This window comes from Dromaius novaehollandiae, chromosome 25, assembly GCF_036370855.1.
Source record: "Dromaius novaehollandiae isolate bDroNov1 chromosome 25, bDroNov1.hap1, whole genome shotgun sequence".
Lineage (NCBI taxonomy): Eukaryota > Metazoa > Chordata > Aves > Casuariiformes > Dromaiidae > Dromaius > Dromaius novaehollandiae.
This window is the reverse complement of record NC_088122.1, coordinates 2989704-3011063: the sequence shown is the minus strand read 5'-3', so window position 1 is coordinate 3011063 and position 21360 is coordinate 2989704. Positions and strand designations below refer to the sequence as shown.

Below are 21360 nucleotides of genomic sequence, written 5' to 3'. Positions count from 1 at the left end.
CCCTTCCCTGGCTCTGGCAGGAATCCTGTGTCTCAGACCCACCAGCCAGCAGAGATTAAGACAGGAGGAAAGAGAGGGGAAAAAAAACCCCACCATCCATCGCTCGCTGCCATGATCTCATCTGAATTTAAGGGCTAAGCTGGGATGCTGCTGGGTCACTGCTCGGGCCCTGCAGAGCGGCAGACGCTGGAGCAGGCCGTCCAGAGACTTCGGCTGCCCTGCTCAAGGTCAGCGACAGAGCGGGGAAGGCGCTTCCACCCTCCGCGCTTGCTTTCCCTCCGATTTAATTCCAGCCTGTCTATCGAGGGAAGCCTCTGGCTCTTGTCACATCCTTGCAGCGGGCCCTCGCTCCGGCTGGTGCCTCCAGGAGTTACCTTAATGCGGTGCAAAAAGCCCCGCGCTGCACACCAGCGCACAGCGATGCCCGCACGGCGCAGGCAGGGCTCTGCCACAATTGCCACCTTCCATACGAGATGCAAAATTAAGAGGCTGCTAAACGAGCAGAAATCGGGGAGAATCCTCCTCCTCGCCGTATGCCAGCTCCTGCCCGGCAGCCTCATCTCGCCCTGCTGGGCGAGTTGTATTAAATGCGATTTTCTCCCCTTCCTGCTCCGAGCAGCTGTAGCAGCGCAGTCCCGCAGGGCGAAGAGCCATCCCGCCCCGGGGGCGGCTGCACTGCGTGGGTTCGGATACAGCAACCCGCACGCAGCCGATCAGGGGGCTGCTTCAAACATTCATAAGCATCCTGGGCTGGGTAACATCCTCGTACAGCGTGCCCTAAGAAAGCAGCTTGAGAGAGGACCCTGGGAAAACCTCTCCATTACAGGGAGCAGGCGGCTTTTCGGCCTCCCTCTGCACCAGGCAGGAAGAGCACTGCCTCGTAAAAGCCGACTCTTCGGCTCTTAATGAGCATCGGTCCAGGAAGCTTTTCAGAGCCCAACGACCCCTCCGCCCGGCCCGGCAGGGCGGGAGCGCTCCGTAATGACTTGTCCATCTTTGGAGGCACGGAGCCAAATAGGAACGGGGCCAACAACGAGTCTCTCCTTAGGACGTGCAGAAGCCACCATATTGCAGAAAACGCTTTTAATTCTCCCTGCACCATCTGGAGTCGCAGGGAAATGCAACTTTTTCGGCCCTGTCAAGTACCGCCGGGGGGATCCTGCAGCGCCGGGGAGGCCGAAGTTCCGTCCTCTGCCCTTGCAAAAGGGGAAGGGCGACGGGAGAGCCGGGCCTTCTCCCTAACACACTCCAGCTTTCTGCGATTCCCCTGCAAATTCCCACTGCCTCGTATCCATCAGCCGGCCGTGCAGTTCCTTGCACCGTCCCGGCCGGCATCCCAGACCCGCCGGGCTGGGGGGGAGCACGCACAGACGGCCTCGGCGTGCAGGGCGAAATGGGGCCGGCGACCCGAAACGTCTCGGGCAGAAAAAGCGTCGAGGAGCATCTTCGGCCTCCCGACACCGCCAGCACTCGCCGGGGCCCGCGGCACCGCACAGCACCTGCAGAGCCGCTTCGGATCTGATTTTGGTTTTCTGATCCCCCCCCCCAACCCCACCTGGGTTCTCTCGTTAATCCGATTGTTCTCCTAATGAAGATCTGCAGTTCCTCAAACATTAATTACCAGCGGCAGCTGTGGAACAGGAGCTCCCTGCTCCTAATAACACGCTTCACGCTCCTGCCCGCGCAGCTCGACGCAGCTCCGCGCGGTTCGGCCGGGGGAGACGAACAACGGCAGCTCCCACGGAGCGCCCGGAGCTCCCGACGGCCGCGGACGACGTGCCCGTGCCGGGGGAGACGCAGGGGCACGGGAAGAGGCTCCCGGCGAAGAGCGGCAGCTGGAGCGACCGGAGCCAGCGAAGCTGCAGCGGGCCCCTCTCGCCAGCGCCGCGCGGCCAAAAATACGCGAGGGGAACAAAGCGAGGCGAGAAACAAAACCCAGCGAAGCCGCGAGAGCTTCCAGTGACAAAGGCAAACAAATAAGTTTGTGAATAAATATTGATTTGCCAGGAAGTCGGAGGAGCCCTTCCAAAACCGCCGCGCTGGCAGTGGGCTCCCGCGCTGGGGCCGCGGGGGCAAAGCGGCTCCGGCAGCATCTCGGCACCCTGCAGCCCCCAAAGCACCGCGACGGGGGAAAGGGGCAGCGAGGAGCACCAAGCACCAGCACCGCCGGCCTCCGACGCTCTCCCGCTCAAACCAAAGCTTTGCTCGGCTTACAGGGTCCAATGCAGCAACCAAAATGGCAGATTTTGCCATGTTTCCCCCCAGGATTATTGCCAATGAATAAGACTGGATGGAGCTCGGGCAAAAAACAAAAAGCACTTGGGCTTTCGGGCCGTGGTGGTCTGCTCACCCCGGCCTGGGAGGTGCTGGGTGGAGGCCAGCAGAAGCTGCCGCGAGCCGCCGGCTCCTCCGGGGAGGCTCCTCCGAGGATGCTCCCGGCCGCCGGGGGGGCAGCGCGGCCGGAGCCCCCCGAGGGGCCGGGGCCCCAGCGCCGCTCGGCTGCTCGCCGCCTCCTCCACGAGCAGATTAGCAGGCAGCCGGCCGCCTCGAACCTCCCCTTATCGCCGCGCCGAGCTCGCTGCCGAGGATTTGCATAATTTTAATCTTTCCCACCAATGAGCATGAAAAAATTAGTTTTCCACTATTTTATCTCCTATTTGCGTTCAATAAACAGAGCTGGCGGCTTCGCTCCTTGTATTCATACTGGGAACCGTGCGGAGGAAGGGAAAGGAAATAAATAAATAAGTAAAAACCGCCCGCAGCACCTGCGTTCGGCCGGAGGGAGGGTTAAACCGAAGAGGGAGGCCGGGGAAGGGCGCTCTGCAAAACCGCCTAATGAGCCAGAGCCAGATCTGGGACGGGAGCCTGAATTTCCTCATTCCACCCCGGCTGCGTCCCCAGAGGACCCGCACCGTCCCCCAGCCCAACCAGCCCGGGGCCAGTCCCCGTCCCAGGGACGCTCAAGGAGCTGCCCCAGAGCCGGCCCTGGCTGAAACGGCCCCCCAGAGCCCGGCGGGAGCCCGAGCAGCCCGTCCCCATGGCGTGCCTCAGTTTCCCCCCGCCCCGCTGAGGCTTCCTCGCTGCCGTGGGGTCCCTGAGCCCATCACCCTCCCAGGCCTGGTGCGAGAGCCGAGCAGCAGTGCGGCCGGGCCGGCTCCCCCTCGGATGCCGGCCGCTCCCCGGCACCGGCTAATCTGCACCCCGAGGTGCAATTACCTTCCGCACACTCTCGATTTACGCTCCAGGAACCGTATAATTTTCAAGACCAAAAACATAATTAAAGAGCCGGTGCTCCCTGGAACGGAGCCCTCTCCCCCGCCATCTCGCTTATCTTCTCTAAAAATACCCGGCGCCACGGGTCAGCGGGGCCGAGCCCGGCCCAGAGCAGCTCCGGGAAGGGGCCGTCCCGGCCAGACCCTCTGCCGGGTCTCCGCAAGGAAAGGTTAATTCCGACTTAACTTGAAGGCCGTTCGGCTAACCAGTTTTCAAGCCTTGGGCAGGGAAACTAATTGGAAATTAAGGGGACTTTGACGAGCATTGCTCTTCCCAAATGACCCTTCAGGGGTTGCACCCAGCAGAGTCCAGAATAAATCCATTTTTCCAGAATGGAGAGGCAAAGCGGCACCCGCGCAGGGGGATTATCGGACCCAAAGACGACGGCTCTGTCCCTGGGTCCCGGCCGAGGTGCTGTGCTTTCTCCTGGCCGGAGAAACCCCCGCTGCGCCCCGCGTCCGGGTCGGCACCTCCCGGCTGCAAGCGAAGCCCCGGCGCAGTGCTGCTGGGCTGGAGAGGGCTCCGATCGCCCGGAGGTTAAATAAAGCGGGCGAGAGGCAGCGTGAGCAGCAGGGAGCTCTCAGCCGCCCATCTCGCAGCAACCGAGCTGCCCGGGAGGAGCGCAGCGCTCGGGATCGCTCTCCGCGCTTCTCCCCGTTAGTGGCCACGAGGTCCCTCCGGAGCGAGCGGGCCTGGGCAATCCGGCCCCGCGGGCAGGACTCGCGCTCACCCCACCTTTAAACGCGGGGAGAAAATCCTGCTCCTTAATGCAGCATCACAGACCTCCCTTAGCAGCTGGAAAGCCCACGATGGACCGGGCAGCAGCAGAAGGGTGGAAGCGTCGCCAGTCCTCTATGCGCTGCGTCCCGCGTGCGGCCGGCACGGCCGAGGGGACCCGGCGGAGCCGCGAATCCACCGCCCGCGTCGCCCCGGGGAGCGGCGAGCCCAGCGCGCTCACTCACCGCCTCCATCGCCGCATCTTCCCACCCCCGGAGAAGCGCGCGGCATCGCGGCGGGGGGATCGTGCCGCGGGAGCCGCCGCTCCCCGAAAGCTGCTCCCCTGCAAAACCCGGGGGTGCCGCGAGTCCCGCTGCAAGATCGCACGCGCGTGGGGAGGCGGAGGAGGAGTAAGACAAGGGGGGGAGAAAGAAAGAGGAGTAAAACCCAACCATGAAAGAGCCCTGGGGAAAACCACTCGCCCCGACTTGCTCTAATTACGCTCCCGCTGCTGAATACAAAGCTCTTGGCTCTGACCTCTCATAAAACCGGGAGAAGGAAGGTGAAGAAAACATTTTTTTTTTTTTAAATATCCTGAAGGGTCAAAACAACCTTTTAACTTGTCAACTAACAAGTTCAAACAGGACTGCGAGCGCTGCTTTCCATCGCTTCCAGGGACAGACATCGAGACCAGTCATCCGTGCTCGAGTCCTCCAGGCCCCGCGGTTTTCCAAGAGCCAGAAAACTCCAGGTAAAGATATGGCAATCTACCCCAAAACCACTTCCCGCAGACGCACCGGCGGGGACACGGCGCACCAGCACCCGGAGACGGGAGCTGCCGAGCTCCAGCCTCAGCTCCATTGCTCCATGTCCTGCAGCCAAACCAACGCGACTCCCCCCTAAAAACGGTTTAAGAGTTGCTTAATGCAAACCTGCTCCTCAAAAATTTGGGCCTGGCACGGGCTTAGCTTTAACTTGTTACGGCATTGCCTAGAAGTCAAAGCAAATTACAGGGTTCCCAGGAGCTGGGTGGTGAGCGAAAGCCAAGGGACCCCCACCAGCTTGGCCTTCACGTGTCGATTTGCATGAAAATTTAAGTCTGCTCAGAGGAAACCTGCCCTCAAGATCACTCAGCCCCTGAGCAACCAACAAGCCACTCCAAGGAGGAGAACGCAGCATCCACACAGCTTTCAGTGCTAACTTCAGTAAACACACCGTTTTCTCGGTTTCCCTCGGTTTTCTGCACCAGGCCTGGACATCAGTCATGGCACCCAATTTCTGCTGAAACCAGCGGCAGAAAAACCTTCCGCAAACTCGCTTGCACGGCTCGAAGTGCTGGCAGCCCTCGCTCCGCAGGAGAAGTCCCCATCGCTGTCCTCAGGGAAGCCCTGATGAAGCGGGACATGGAGGGTTCAGCAAGCGCTGCTGGTGCAATGGAAATCAGAAGATGCTCCTCCTCTTTCAACTTCAGAATTACTTCAGATGCCCTGAATGCGCTGGAATAATCCTTCCCGGTCAGAGGCTGCGTGGATCCACCAGAAGAAGGACCGTAGCTCCTGGAGGCAGGACCCTCAGGCTCGATTTTCAGAAGAGGTTGGTTGGTGAGTCCAGAGGTGACTCCCCGAGAGACCTTGCGACCCTGAGCACCCCTGCTCGGGCAGACTGGACCATTAAAAGTCGCAAGTGTGGCTTCAGCGTAGGTCTGTGCGATGTTTCACGGGCCTGTTCTTGGTGGCAAAGCTGGGGGGATATATTTAGGATGCATCCAACGACTCTGATTTTCAGGCTCTGAAGTGATTAGAGGAGGAGTCTGATGAGGACTTCTCTGTGTTTGTTTTCTGTATTTTTCAATCTGGCCTCATACACAATATTTACAAGCGAAGAAAAAGATATCTGAAGACGACGTTGAAAGACGCGTGCATTTTTGTCAATCCTCCCACTTCCAAGATTGTATCAACAGAAGAGGGAGGAGGAACAAAAAAATAAGTAGGAGTTTCCCATTGACAAGGTCCCTTTGAACCGTTTTCAAAGAGCTGCATCAACAGTTCTCTGATTTGATTTTGTTTTTTTAGAATATCTACAGCGTGTTCCTCCACGTATCAAATGCCTCCACCAGTTAAGGACTATTTCTGAACTGTTCCTAGGAGAAAACACCCTGGGTGAGCAGCTACCGCGGCAGTCGTTTCAGATGTCTCTGCTCAGGACCGAGGCTGGGCTGGGGTCCGTTGCGAGGGTTGCTCCGGAGCGCCTGCACGGATGATGGGTTGCACGTTGATCCCAAGATCCAGGACCCGTTCCCAGCTCCCACAGCTCTGCGTGTCCGCTTCCTTTCCAGGCAGAGCTCGTCCTCCACTGAGTATTTGCAGCCCCAAGAAGAACAGAGCTTTTATTTTGGGTGGGCGAAAGCAAATAGAAATCCAGAGCACACACCAGTCATTTCTCATCTTGCAGCCAGAAGACACTTAAGACAGCACAGCCCTTTGCTAGCTGCCCCAAACCATCTGCCATTATCTTCCTTATTTTTAGATGAGCGTTTTCAAGTATTTACCTACTACCCGCTGTGCGTGTAACTAAACGTGCAACAAGGAGAGCCGCAGGCCCCTATCACAAGCAGTTTGCCCAGCCAGAAACCAGTGAGAGATCACGACAGGAAAGTCCAAGGGACAACCGAGCCTCCGACTGTGATGGGAAAGAAGAACTGCATATACATGCCACAAACTGTAAATACACGGGAAATAAATCCCATGGAAATGCTGACAGCAGCCCCCAGACAGATCTTTACAAATTGTCTTTACAAGTAAATAACATTATATGAGGGTTTATGGGCTTCCCTGAGATGGGCAAGGGCAGCGCTGTAAATACTGCAGCAGCCTTAATTAGGCAAACGGCAGAACCATAAAGGTTTTCGTGGTGCCCGTAACGTGGCTCTGCTCTGCAAAGGCAGGACGGGATGGGATCTACCCAAGAGGAAAGAAAGATGCTCCAGGATCCCCAGGCGACGGGAAGCCCTACGGAACATTTTCCATCCCTCATCGTGCCAAAGGGTCACGGAAACCCCACGTGAGTCAGATGCTGAAAGCTCCTGGGATCTGAGGTCATTTGTGATCACCTGAAACCTTTCCCTTGATGTTGGAGCAAGTCCCACCAGGACCAACAAGGGACAGCCAGCTCCTCCAGCTGCAGTGCCCACCAGCACCTCCACGGGCGGCTGCCCACACCATCCTCATCTCCGCTTTCGGCTTTGCTCAGTGCGAGGTCCCCGGGGATGTGACTGTAGGAGCACGTGAAACCCTCTGCACGAGGCAGCGCTGTCTCGGCGCAGGCGCTCGGGTGCAACGGCAGAGGCTGGAAGAGGAAACGGGAAGCGCGTGTCTTGCCGGGGAGGCAGACTTCAGCTCTGCACTGCATCTGCCAGCCAAGGTGATCCTGGCCCTTGGTCCTCAAGAGGGTCCTGGCAACCTCCACAACATTTTTAGGGGAGATTGCAGAAAATTAAGAGGTGTTCACCTTCTCCCTACCCCCATTTCTTTTTTTTTTTCCCATCGTACGCAACACTGTCCCCCATAGACTGACGAGTCAGTCCGAGGTTATCCCCAGTTGACCCATCCCGTGGTGGACGTGGCCAAACCACCCCGCCTCACCTTCCCCCAGCGCTACGCGAGCAGATAACGCTGAGGATCTATTTAACAATCCCGAGAATCTAATTCACTGAGGATGTTTAAGTGCCTTGAGATTTCTGAAGGAGCTGCTATAGGAGAAGTATTAATTTAAATATCTAGTGGCACAGAACATAATGCCAGGCAGATTTTCTTTCATTCTTTTATAATAGCTTAATAATCCCCAAAATAGTTTCATTGCTAATACTCCTGTTGTGTATTTTATTAGCGCTTTTTAGATCATAAAGTAAGGTAAACACTCCACATTTCTCCAGCACCTACCAAAGCGCTTTGCAGAAATAATTATTTAAGCATCACGAACAGCTGTGTGGGGGGACGCTTCCAATTTAGATAAGTGTGGCGTCCCCCCCTTTCATCTAAAGCTACCCAAGATATTTCGAGGCTGAACAGTAGCAATATGCAACCTCCTCCCTCCTCCCCCGCGCTTTCATTACTAGTTATTGTCTCCTCTCTTTAAAGATGCCCAGGTTAATGCGAACAAGAGGAGCAGACACGCCGGCTCCAGCCGCCGCGACGGGGCTCCCGCGCCCGGCCCACGGGCACCGGGATACCGACTCCCGACCCCGCGCAGGCAGCCGCGGAGAAACCACGGGAAAGAGCGATACATCTTCTGTCCAGGGAAGAGACAGGACTGGGTTTGGCGAGTATTTTTTTTTTTTAAATGAAAACCCTCTGGCTACAGAAGTCTGTTCCGACCCAAAGAGAGCAGGTTACATATCCACTTTTACTTCCCCACGTCTGCATGGCTACCCATCTCCGGTGGCTTTCTACCTACGCTTCCCTGGTCCGTGCCCGCTGCCACGTTTACGGCAGAGCTCCACAACGTTCTGCCCATTCCCCATCGCACCCGTCATTCCCATCACGGAGATGCAGAACGGAGGGAGCAAAGGGAGCAGCAGCACCTTGTCCAAGCTCTCAGTGGATCCTGGGGGCACCAAGGGAGATTGAGGATCAAGTGGAAACCCCAGCTGAGCACGCTACGGTCCTTCCTCTGGGTCAACTGTTAGCTGCTCTTACGCGCAGCTTTGGAGGCCCTGATGCCAAGCGAGTCAAGCGAATGGCAAATGCCGCAGCCGAGATGGCTCCTGCAGGGCAGAGACAGGCTGAGAACGTACGGACAAAACACAAGTGTGGAGAAACGCATCCCGGAGTTAACAAGCCATCCTGAAAAGCACGGCAATACCAGCGCTACAGCAGGCGAGGAATCCGACGTGTTGCATTTGTACGCAAGTCCCAGCTTGAGACAGGAAAAGAAAAACAAAACCCCAGTGCCTTACGTGGTCCCCTTGGAAGAAAAGAAAAAAAAGAGCAGAAAATCTAAGGTCTACACTCAAAACAACCCGCGCCACGAAAAAATACAAAGAAAGAAAAATGCAAGATCAGCCGGCGTTATTGATGGAGAGGCTCCAGGGTGCTGCCAGTTATTGAAGTTTTGCAACATAAAGCTTAAATTATTTATTTTTTTTTTATTTTTGCAGAAAGAGAGGAACGACGCATCTCCCTCCTCAAAAGTTAACAACCACGCAGCATCGTCGCCGCATTGTCTCCCTGTTTTATCGCCGCAGAGCAGCGCTGAACGGCTTCCACCCCAGGGCGGACACAAAACCACAGGGCCGCCGTTTCTAATTAGACCCGCGATTCTCGGGGAAATGGTTTATTTATTAGCTCCTCGCGCTTCCCTTTCATTCACTCGCAGGCCCGGTCCCGGCAGCAAGGGGCTCTCGACAAGAGCAGATTTATTAGGTTTTCCCCCGTTTTCTCCACCTCCCCGGCTCCGCGCCTCCCTCCGCTCCCCACCCGGCACTACAGACCGTCTCATCACTTTTAATTCAATAACTTGCAGTATAATTACTCTGTAATAACACTATTATCTTAACGTTTACTCGGCAGCTGTGATCCCGTTACAGCGAGGCGAGGGGGGAGAGGGGAAGGGATTCTCCGGGGAGGAGCGATGGCCAGAGCCTCCTCTGCGCAGGAGCAGCCTCCCCGCGAGACCCCCGAGAAACCCGGCGCGGGCGAGGGGCGTGCGGGCATCCCGCCACAGCCCCGGCCAAGCCCGGCCCTTTTAGCTCCCTTTTCAGCCGAATCGGGATGGTTTTGCAAGCTGGGGAGAGCGGCCAAATGGCCGTCCTGCCTGCAATACCACGGAAGCCATTTAAACCCACACTTTGCCTTATAACCTCCCAAAACATCCTGTCTTGGAGGAAGCAGAGCAGAAATGGAGCAGGCAATAGCGAAAGACCCGCTGAAGCGTACACCTGCGCTCGCTGCTTCTTCTTAACACCAGTATTAACTAGCTGATGTGCTACTACACATGCATTATCCCAGCTTCTGCTGGTTGCAAAGACTAGTTTTAATTCCTGCTCCCGAAACCCACCAGAAAAAGGGGTTTCCAGGTTTGGTGCATGCAGCAAAGGAGGCAAGGAAACCCTCTAAACCCAAGACTAAAACTGAAATAACTCTGGTGCAGCAAACACCCCACTACACACCAAACGCAACCAGCTCCGAGGCTGACTAGAAAGGCAGGACTGCAGCCTCCGAGCCCGACCTGGCGCCAGCAAAGAGCTCGGAGCTGGCACCTTCCGCCTGCTCGCTGCGGGTTTATTTGCTGCGATATGTAAGCAAACAAGCCCACTGCATATTTACACATAGATGTTCCTACACGCACCGCAGAACGAGCAAGTTGCTACAGCCCCGACTTAAGCCAGGAAGATTTTGAAGCCTGCAAGGTGAGGTCAGGTCCGTGCCGATACCGGATCCCGAAATCACACGCGAAACCCGGCGGGAACGCCGGCGTCACGGAGCAATTCCCCCTCTAATGTAGCTGTTTCATACACACGCTGCAGCAGAGGAGTAAACACCGTTTATTGTGATTGATTATCCATCGCGTAATGCAGAGCTGTAATTCCATCAAGCCTTCAAAGGCATTCGGCAATTATATAAATCACGGGAGGGACGTGAGGAAGGTTTGTCGCCAGAAAGGCGAAATGGCATTTCCTCGTATCCTATTGCCGCACATTGGGCTGGTTTTTAATAACATAAAGTCAGATTATTTCTGTTCCAAATTTGTTTGACTGCCTCTGTGATACACCAAAGCACCGGTTACTGCCAGCGATGGATCGCATCGACATTAATAAGGCGTTTTGCGCTGTCTCCTGCTCTACAGGAAATTTCAAAAGCAAACTACACCCGAAACGCGGACGGCGCGGTGAAAGCCGCATCCTGCACCGCGTAACCCAATCCCACGGAAAGAGCTCGGTAATCCCGACCGTTCCCAGCTCCTGCAGCAGAGGAGCCTTCCCGCTGGGATATCACGGATGCTACGGGGGGACCTTGATACAGCTCAGGTTTCGTTACTTAAAACACGTTATATAATATAAACACTTTACTATTGAATATGTTGTGCGTGCATAATTATATGTATATGCATTATTGTAGTGAAGTCTACAATAAAGGAAATAAGGCAGTTCACGATGCATCAGCCAGCCTTCAGCACTGAGTTTTTACACCTATTTAGTTCAAATTTAATAGAAACGCCAAGCTCAAGCACTAGACACTCCCGACGACAGCGGCTGCATTGGGGGTTTCACTGCCGGTCCGTTCCTCCCCATCTCCTCTCCTCCGCGGCCGCGACGGCCGGCGCCAGGGCAGAGGGACCTCGCGGTGCTCCGGGCCACCAGGATAAACCGAAGACGCACTTAACGTCACGCCGTTAAGTGAAAAGAGACTGCGACTCGGATGTGACACTCTGCTGTTTGCTGGCACTATAAATGATTGCACACTAAAAAAGTTTGTTAAATGCTCCATAAACTTTAGCACATTACAGAAACATTTCGAACCAAGACTTTTATTTGGCTGTCGGCGAGAGCGCGCTTCGTAGCAGGCAGAGAGCCGCCACGCTCGTATTTCTCCCAAGAAATCACAGGCACGGTTTGATTGCTACAGGCCAAATCAGCGATACTAATAAAGGCGGATACAAGAGTCCCCTGTAAAGGCGGCACCGCGTTGCGATGCGCACGATGGGGACGGCCATCACCCAAACAGCGACCGAGTCTTTGGGGTTTGATCCCCCCCAGGGATCTCCTATTCCAGGAGATCAGCTCAAGCCAGCGTGCCGGCCAAAAAACAAAACTCATCTTAACCAAAACCCCCCGCAAAAAACAAAACAAATGTTTTACTATTAATACATTCATTCCCCATCGCAACGAAAGCAAGAGGCCCCCACGGCATCCCACGCACAGGTCTCCCTCGCCCTTGATCTCTCCTCCGCCACAATTTCCTGCTGGATCCGAGACGCTTTCCCAAGGGACGCTTTGTCCAATGAAACTTGCTGAACAACCTAAAATCCACCGGCCGGCTTAAGCATCATTGGCTTTGCATAAAACCTAAAGCCACTTTCAACACGCCACTCATCTTCCCTATTAAGCCTCACGGAAAGCCGGCGCCGCGCGGCTCGGGGCTAGGCAAGGGTTCGCGCGAGCCGCCGGAAGCGGAGAGGGACCGACACCAAACCTGCATCCCGGCACCGGGCCCCAGCCCGCCGGAGCGAAGCGGTGCAGCAACATCTCCTCGGCCCCGGCCCCGCGCGGGCTCTGCAATTTTCTCCTGCTTTATAGCAGGCAGTTACCGCAGCCCCGGCGCGAGGGAGAAGCGGGGATAGAAATTCATTTTGAATCACAACTCTACCTGGGGCTAAATCATTTGGACGGTGCGATTTACACGTTCCCACCTCTCAGGGCAGTGCATAAAGCACGGCGCGGTCCCATCACTCATTTTGGGATATTGCTCGGGAAGGCGCTGTCAGGCGAGTGTTTCACGGCGCGCGGGCGGCAAGGCACGCTCACGCTTTTTGCGACGTTCTCCCTTCGCCAAGAGAAATGGGCTCCTGGTAACGGACTAGAGCTCCTTCGCCTCCGGGAACCCAGCGCCGCGGCCATCAAACACGTCAGGCTGGAGGCAACGGCGATCCATCTAGTCCAGCCTGCCGTGGCCAGCAGCAGCCGGGAGCAGACACTTTGGAGGAATTACCCATCTGGGCGAAGTTTCTTCCTGGCTCCAAAGAGCCCCCACTTGGGAGAGGACCTGAACCGGGGCTGGCTCCATCCACGACGGCAGAGGAACCCTTGCCTGCGGCGCCTTGCAGCATCCCAGACACCACATCCATTAAGGCTGGAGAAACGGTGGCCAATGGCCAAGTTTTCACTCCTCAACTCATCCTCAATGCACTAGGTAGAACGCGTGGACATCTCAAGGGCATTTCCTAGGAGAACAGGACCCCGTAAAATCTTGCAATCTGCACGGGGATGGGAGACCGGAGCCCTCCTGGCTGACAGGACCCATCCCCAGCAGGAGTTAACCCACGTGGCAACCCCGGGAGCAGCCTGCCCTTCTGCAGGCTCTTTTCTCCAGCCCCAGCACAAACACCAGGTCTTGGGTGGAGAAAAAATTCTCTGAATTCAAGCAATTTCCACTCCACATAATCCAGAACACCCCAGCTGTTCATTTCCCTGCGTGCATTTTTACGGTGAGTTCCCTTCCCTCCTCTCCCCCTCCCCCAGGTTTTTCCTCCTTTTGCCCCAAAGTTCAAATAAATGCATTTCCACGATGGTACTTGCCACTTCTGCCCTAATTTTTCTTTTTTCAGACCAATGTTTCAAGGCTTTCCCACTGCAGAAATCTTGCAAGGCCTGCTGCATTGCCACGCCACCATAACCAACATCTTGTTCAACACAGAGCAGAAATCCAGATTCAAAAGGAATTTTGTTCAACTGCCTCGACATTATGGTTACAGCCACAAAAGGAAAGATGAAAGATCCCTCCGGTCCAAACACTTCAACACCCCTCCGTGGCCCTCAGGTCTGGTCCCTCACTCATCTCAGTCCCTTCGTTACACCTGAACTTCCTCCTCCCTCCCAATTTCCTTGATTTCTGCTGGAAAGGGGAAGAAAAACTGCTCGTGAGAGTTGAGGAAGGGCTATTTTACACCACGCAGCCCCAAAGCATGAATCAAAGCCCGAGCGCGCCTGCGGAGAGCAGCCCTCCCCGCGGCCGCGCGTCCCGAAGCCAAGGCCAGCCGACACTAAATCTTCCGGCAGCTTTGCTGCACGGATCTGATCCGCGGGCAGAGATTGGATTTCAGCGAGGCTGTTCCTCGAGGTCCCCGTTTCGGCCAGGTCCCGGTGTCCCTGGCTGCTATGCGAAGCCTCCGGCTCTCGCGGGCGGCAGGTATTTCCTCCCACGGGCGCTCGCCGGCCCCGGGGAAGGACCGAGTGCCACGCCGCCCGGCGCTACCGCCGCCACGAAAATGGCAATTTTTCCCTCTCTAGACACAAGCATGTTATAACAACTGCCCTTGGGGAAAAGCTTTTAAAAAAAACCAAAAAAACCAACAAAAAAACGCAGGATTTTCTCTTCTTTCACCGAAGGAGATCTGGGCAGGAGATATCTGGCATCCCCCCTCCTCCTCCGATGGCTCAAAAGCCGCCGGTTGCCGGTGCTGCACATCTGGCGAGCGCAGGGAAGGACGGACAGACGGACGGACGGGGCACGCAAACTACCCAGATCCTGTGACAGAGCTCAGGGAGGGGCTGCTGCTTGCTTCCTTAAGTAAAGGATAAAGTTTTAATTTAAGCTGATCTCTGGGGAGAGAAGAAGGTTATTGGATCTGCAGGAAGCAGCAGGGAAGGAGCCGAGTGACCCTGCAGCCAGGCACCGGGCAGCTGCCGCTCCCCAGGGCTGCAAAGCTGCGGGGGCCAAACCGGCAGCAGATTTGCTGTGGATTTTTTTTTTGATCCCTTGCTCCAAACGCACATATATTTCCCTTATAGAGCAAGCAAATGAGGATTTCTTGGAGGAAACTGGAAAGACTATTATTTTCTTCCCAGCCCCCTCTCCAAGCCCTCCCCCCTTTGCAGCCCGCGGGAAAAGTGCCCCTAATCCCCAAATTCTCTCTGTACCTGCGGCAAGCGCTGAAACCCTACCCGGCCCTTCCCCCAGGCCCCGGCCGCACTAATCCGTCACCCTCCCGCGCCCGGCAGCCCACCCGGGCCCCGTTGGCCCCCGCGCAATCCCGGCACCAGACGTCCACACGCAAAGGCAGCGCCCGCCACCAAAAAGCAATCGCCCCCGGGGCAAAGCGAGCCCAAAGCAACCCGCTGCCCGGCCCAGCGTCCTCTGCCCCGGCAAGGAAACACAAGGCACATCAGAGCCCGGCGAGGGGTCAAATCACCAGTCGCTGCTGCAAAATAAAAGGGATTTTTATTAGAGGGGGGAAAAAAAAAATCCAACCCCAAGCAAGACATCTGTGCCCGGGCCACTCGGCTGAAGCAGCATTAGCAGCGACTTTGTTGAAACGCGAGTGCTGCAAACCGCTTCCCGGCATCCTCCTCGCCGCCTGCCAGAAGGATTTTGCTAGCCAAACCACGCTCCAGATTAGCCATCTGGATTATCTGCGCTTGCTAAACCCGACTGCGAGACCGGCCTTTAAGGCAACGCGCCCATCGCCAGGGATTTGTTCACAGAAAAGGGGGATTTGGAGGGGGAGGGGGGCGTTAAAGCCTACGCCAAATCCTCAAAACCTTTTCAAATGCATCAATTTTGTACCCTCCCCTCGCTGCTTCTTCTGCTTGCGGGTCTTTGGCACCGTCGGGGCTAGGGCAGGCTCTTCGCACCAGCTTCCCGGGTCAAGTCGCGCTGAGGAGCTCAGCCCCCGTCCCCATTTCCCAAATTTGCCAAGCTTTCCCACGCTTTCCAGCCCAGGAAGGGGAGCAGCGACGCGCGGGCAGGCGCAGGCTGCACGTGCACCCGCGTGCAGACGTCCCGCCCGCGATCGGCCCCGACACGCCGCCGGCGCGGACCCGGAGCGAAACCCCACGCCCGAAAGCGCCCTGCGCCCTCGCCGGCCCCGCTGCTGCCTCCTCCGCCGGCGAAAAGCCCTCTGCGCGCCGTCTCGAGGTGCCGAGGCCCGGGGGGGGCGAATTTTAGCTGTCATTTTCTCAGTTACACAGGCATTTAGCGCCGCTGCTACAGCATCGCTTTATTTATGGCATTACTTCTGTCATTATAACGATCCCACATAAATTCCACGTAGCGATTCCGCAACAATACGCGCTGCTATTATAATAATGATCCCTCCTGAATGGCACAGGTGCCATTATCGGAAAATCTGTTTGCAATAGAGAAACAACTCTAAGAGGAGGCATTACGCCCAAATGAACTATTTAAGAATTACCATAAACAGGGGGCTGGCCCCAATTCCCTCAGCCGCAACAGGCTGTCTCCTGCCGCATCGGGAACGGATAGCGACTCGGAATCAGAAGTTGAGTCATCCTGCAACTTGGCGAGCGGGAGCCGGGCGTTTTGCAGCTTCCGCGCAGGAATAAATCCCCGCGCAGGCTTTGAGCGAGGAATTTTTGCAACGCGTCTCCTGCCTGGCCAGGGGCGCGTTGCGTTGATGGGCGCGCAGAGACGTTCAAACGCGTCCTTACGAACACGTGGAAAAGTTTTCCGTAAAGAGCACGGCAGGGCAGAAGAGCTTCTCCAAAAGGCCAAGCGCGCCCCGGCTCACGCAAAATTAAGGTGTCATGGGCAGTCGCCATGGAAACGACACAGCACGCACGGATGGATCTCCATCCCTACCCCAACCCCTGCACACTCGCTGCTGTAACATCTCCCGAGAGCCTCTTGATTCAGAAGGTTTCACGTATTGCAACAGTTATTACTCCAACAAAATAGCTCCGGAAGGGCAGCCGCTCCTTCAAAGGCGGCTTCTGACGGAGGTTTTCCCACCGTCAGCATTTGCACAAACACAACGTCTCACACCTTCCACGGTCCCTAATTTCCCCAGTTCGTCCTTCGCGCCCACAAACGTAGCGTGAAATAAATTCAAATGAAACGAGATTAACACGGCCTCACCGCCACAGGACTCGCTGTGATCTCTGCCGAGACACGGAGATGAAGTGCAGCTGGGGTTCAAAACCTCCTCCAGCAGCAGGGCCGGAGATGAGTCGGGGGAAGCGGTAACGGGACCAGCGCCTTTCATCTCCCGGCGACTGGTTGAAATTCAGCCCAGGTGAGCAGCAACCGCAAAGTCGGTCCTGCACAAGGGTTGCGCAGGAGCCAACGTGAAATGAAGAAGCGGCTCCAATCCAGCTCTTCGGCACCGGCCTCGGACAACTTGTCGCTCCTACACTGGCACCGTTCGGGGCGATCTCCAAAAGCAGGTACCCGGGATGGGGTTGTGCAACTGCCATTTTCTGCTTTACACCGTGGCTGGGTGACACCGGCACGGCTGGGTGACACCGGCACGGCTGCTCCGCTTCGGCCAGCATCCACCCACGGCAGATAAGGATGCTCGAGCAGAAGTCGGAGATATCGCTTCTATTCCTGGCCTCGCTGCCGAGCAGCTGCGGGAGCCTGGGCAAAACCCTCCGGACTTTTTCTGCCTCGTCTCTTTTTGGCCAGAAGAGCCAACTCGTGACACATCGGCGCTGGTAGACCCTACACCGCTTTACAGGAGGGCTACGCCTCACCCTTCCCGTTCTGCAGAGGAGGAAGCCAGCAGATCGCCGTCCCCCAAGGCTGTTTTTCTGGCACGCTCCTCTGAGATTAAATCTCGTGAAATAGCTGCGTGGTAGAAGAATTTGTACCTACAGGCCAGATTCAACAGGCAGGGGAAAGGGGGTGTTTGAAACACTCTCTGTGATCAAGGTTAAGAAACGTAACAAAACGCCATATCCTGCTCTTCCAGCTCTGCAGGGTGACGAGGGATTTCCTCGTATACCTGCCGCAACTGTCACCTCCGCAGGAATTTCATACCAAGCACTAAACTCCCTGTTGATCTGCACGCCGAGCTCTCAGAGGTTCATTTCGGCACCTGCACCTCACCAGAAACAACGCGCATCTCTTCCACGATTGGGTCTTCTCCGGTTTCGACGATGTTGGAAATCACTGCTCCGCGTTTCCCCCTTTCCTCGTTTCCGCTCCGACCGGCGGCGAGACCCGGAGCGAGCGTCCTCTCCGCTTCTCCTCGGCGCGACGCACCTCTTCGCGCAACGGGGGCCACGACGGCGAGCGTCGCACTTTCCGCTCCCGGGATGAAACGCGGGAAAGAGGGCGGCGCTGCCTCGAGCCTCCCCGCCGCAGCTCGAGCCCGGACGGCCCGCACCAGCCGCACCCAGCGCCTCCGGGAGCCCGCGGCCTCGCGCCTTCCTCCGCCACGGGGCCCGAGCCCAGGCGCGCGACGGCAGAGAAAGAGCAAAGCACGGAGAAACAGCGAAAAAAACCCACTGGATTAGGTCAAATACAGGTTTTTTCCCCTCTTCGGTTAAAAAAAACCCAGCAGCAGCGGAAGTTTGTAAATAAACATGAGCTTTGTAAAGCACCAGGGCTGGCACGCGCTCGCGGCCTCCGCGCAGGTGCCCCGCGGTTGGGGCAAATCTCCTTTTCGGACGACGTTACTGCGATCCCAGTGCAATTAATAGGCGATTTCTCCTCTGCCAGCTGTCATTTTCAGGAAAGGAAAGCAGAAGTATCCGTAGACAGAGCTATACGAAGTACAGGTTAGAGAAATCTCATTTTTTTTCTTTTTTTTCCTTCCTCCCCCTTTCTTTTTTTTTTTTCTTTCTTTTTTTTTTTTTTTTTTTAAGAGAGGAACTATAATGTTAATGTTTGAAACTGCTTTTCAAAGAGAGCCACGATCTCTGTGTAATCCTTCCATTTTTTTCCCCCCTTAACTGCAGGGGAGTGCTCTGCCAACGAACAATATAAATTTAAATTTAATTTCAAGCCTTCCTTGAGCTGCCTCAAGTCAGGCCAGCTGCAAACCCAAAGTTAGAGCCTTGATGCGAAAAAAAAAAAGTTACCAGGACATAAAGGTATTTGCCAGAGCGAGAGAGAAATCATAAAGCGGTGAAATATGGCCATTTCTCATGCAAGCTGCAGCCACGCAGCTCCTGTAACAAAATGGAGCATTTTTCCCCTCTCACGTTTCTGAAATTACGTATTTTAGACCGATTCGCATCTCCAGCGTTAGAAAGGGGGGGCTTTTCTCCAGGAGCGAGACGGCACCGCGCAGCGAGCCAGACGGCCGTGCGAAGCCAGGGAAAGCGAGTTACATTTAAATCCCGGCGAGCGAGCGCAGCGGTCGGGCAACGTTCACGGCGAGTTAAAATTTCGCACGTTACTCAAAAGCGCAGGAAACCCCGTGGCCCGGGCGCCGGCCGGGGACCACCGCTGCCTGCTAGTCCTTAAAAATAAGTAAATACATAAAAACGAAATAAAAGGTGCTCCCGACCTACTGCATGATTTGGAGGGGGGGGGAACGGCACGGGGAGAGAGCGAGGCCCTTTGTACGGCGGGGCGGGCGGTACGAGCAGGGGCGGCCGCTTCCACTTCGCCTCGTTTTGCCAAAAAAAAGAAAAAATAAAAAAAATGAGGCTCACGACACGATACCGCCGGGGCAGCCCCGGACCAGCGCTCCCCCCTCGCCCTGACCGACGCCGTCGCTCGCACCCGGGGGGCAAATGGAGGGGGGGAGCCACCGCCGCCGCGGCCCCCGGTTTTGCCGTCTCGCGGGGTAGGGGGAGGCCGTGGCGGGGGAGGCCGTGGCGGGGGTCCCCCCGGGATGCCCCCCGGGGAGAGGCGTCACCCCGGCGTTCCCCGTCCTCCTCATGAAATAAAAATGGGGGGGAAAGACCTGTTTTCAGGGATGGAGGCGGCGGCGCTTGGGGGCACTTACCCGGCGGGGGGACGCGGGGTGGCGGCAGCCGTGCCGTCCCGTCCGCGGCACCGGGGCCCCCCGCGCCCCCGGCACCCCAGCGAGAGCCGGGGCGGAGCGAGGAGGAGCCGGGGAGGAGCCGGGCCCTGAGCCCGGGGCCTATGGGGGGAGCGGGCCGGGCCGCGGGGGCACCGCTCCGCAGGGGGACGGCGGAGGGCGAGGGGCCCGGGCCGGGGGGCGGCGGAGCGGGAGCATGACGATGACGACGACGATGAGGAGGAGGAGGAGGAGGAGGAGAAGAGGCCCCGCCACCGCGCTCCGCCTTTCCCCCCGCTGCCCCTGTGAAGGGCTGGCCCGGGAGGCCCCCAAACCTGGGCCTAGGGTTGCTCCTCCCCAAGCACGGCCCTAGAGGCCTCCAAACCTGACCCTCGGGGTGGTCATCCCCCCCCAAACCCGGCCCAGGAGTCTCCCAAAGCTGGGCTTTGGGCTGTTGCCCCCTAAACCTGGTCTTAGGGTCCTCCAAACCTGGGCCTAGGGTTGTTCCCCCCACCAAACATGGCCTGAGTCCCCCAAACCTGGCCCTGGGTTGTCCCCTTGCAAACGTGGCCCTAGAGTCCCCCCAAACATGGGTCTAGGGCTGTTCCTCCCCTAAACCTGGACCAAGAGTCCCCCCAACCTGGGCCTAAGGTTGGTCATCCCCAAACCTGGCTCTAGAGTCCCCCAAACCTGTGTCTAGAGTTAGTCATCCCCAAACCTGGCCCCAGGGTTCCCCAAATCTGGACCTAGGGTCTCCCAAAGCTGGCCCTTGGGGTGCTCCCCCTCAAGCATGGCCCTAGAGTCCCCCAAACCTGGGCCTAGGGCTGTTCCTCCCCAAAGCTGGCCCTAGGGTCCCCCAAAGCTAGGTCTAGGGTTTTTCCCCCCAAAAAATCCAGCCCTAGGGTCATCCCCCTCTCCCCTGGCCTGACCTGGCTGCCCCCTCCGCTCCACACTTTCAGGCCCCCCTGCCACCCTGGTCCTTCAGGGTCCCCCTTGCCTGGCTTTGAGGTCCTCCCCCAGCCTGGGTCCGGGGTCTTCTCCCTGGGGTCCCCCCCAGCCTGGCCCTGCAGGTCCCCCCAGCCCGGCCCCCCCGGTTCCCGCACACTCAGCCCCTTCCCAGCACGGTATTCCCCAAAATAAAAAGCACAAGGGCCCCCCTCGCCCTGCCACTGAGCGGGAACGCCGCTGCTCCCCGAGCCCCCGCTGGACACGCCACCCTCAGCGCATCCCCGGGCCGCCCCTGGAGGGAGCTTCCCCGAGGGGGAAACTGAGGCACAGCAGCTGGGGCGATGCCCCCCCCCCCCGAGAAATTTCGGCAATACTAAGCGAATTCGACACGCGTGGGGCTCGGGTCGGCTCTAGAGTCGCGTCGGCTCTCACCTCCAAACGCTCCAGAAAAGAGAAAACCAAACAGCAAAAACCCACCCCCAGCGAGAAACCCACCAGCAACCCCCAAAACCTGCTCCAGTTATTTTCCACGCAGCTCCGCAGCGCGCGGAGCCCTCGCGGCCATCTGCGAGAAGGTAAATCCTCGCCCGAGGACGTCGGAGTTTAAATGAGACATAACGCAGCAAGGGAGGACGCGACGAGAGGGTGTCTTTGGAGAGAGGCGGGCTGTCGCGGGTACCTCTCCGCGGAGCCTCCGCGCAGGCTCCCGAGCTGCTCCCTTCTCTCCGGGCAGCAACAAAACGCGTTTTTCCAAATCATACCAAGAGGCTGGAAGCAAACAAACCCCCCAAACAAACAAGCAAAAAAAACCAGATTGCAACGAGATTCCCTCCCTCGCCTCTCTATTTTGCTATAGCGTGTGTGCACATAGGTTTATTTTTTTTGGTTTTTTTTGGTTTTTTTTGGTTTTTTTTGGTTTTTTTTAAAAACTATTTTAAGCTATTTTTGAAAGCTCGGAGTGGAAAAGCAGCGGTCCATGGGGAACGCGGGGCC

The 21360-nt window shown here is 57.0% G+C and overlaps 1 protein-coding gene across 10 annotated transcripts in view; it reads right to left on the bottom strand.

Annotated features, from left to right (window-relative positions):
* Positions 1 to 21360, bottom strand: part of PTPRS (protein tyrosine phosphatase receptor type S) — a 138879-nt gene that overhangs the window by 106890 nt on the left and 10629 nt on the right. For 2 of the 10 annotated variants that reach the window (XM_026105943.2, XM_026105945.2), the window contains exon 1: positions 19405 to 19587. The exons of 1 other annotated variant lie outside the window; for it this stretch is intronic. The gene's annotated coding sequence lies outside the window, so the exon portion shown is untranslated. Of the gene's footprint in view, positions 1 to 4235; positions 4324 to 19404; positions 19588 to 20862; positions 20882 to 21360 lie in introns of those variants that run through there. 7 more of the 10 variants (XM_026105948.2, XM_026105950.2, XM_064497517.1 and 4 more) reach the window with 6 other exon arrangements.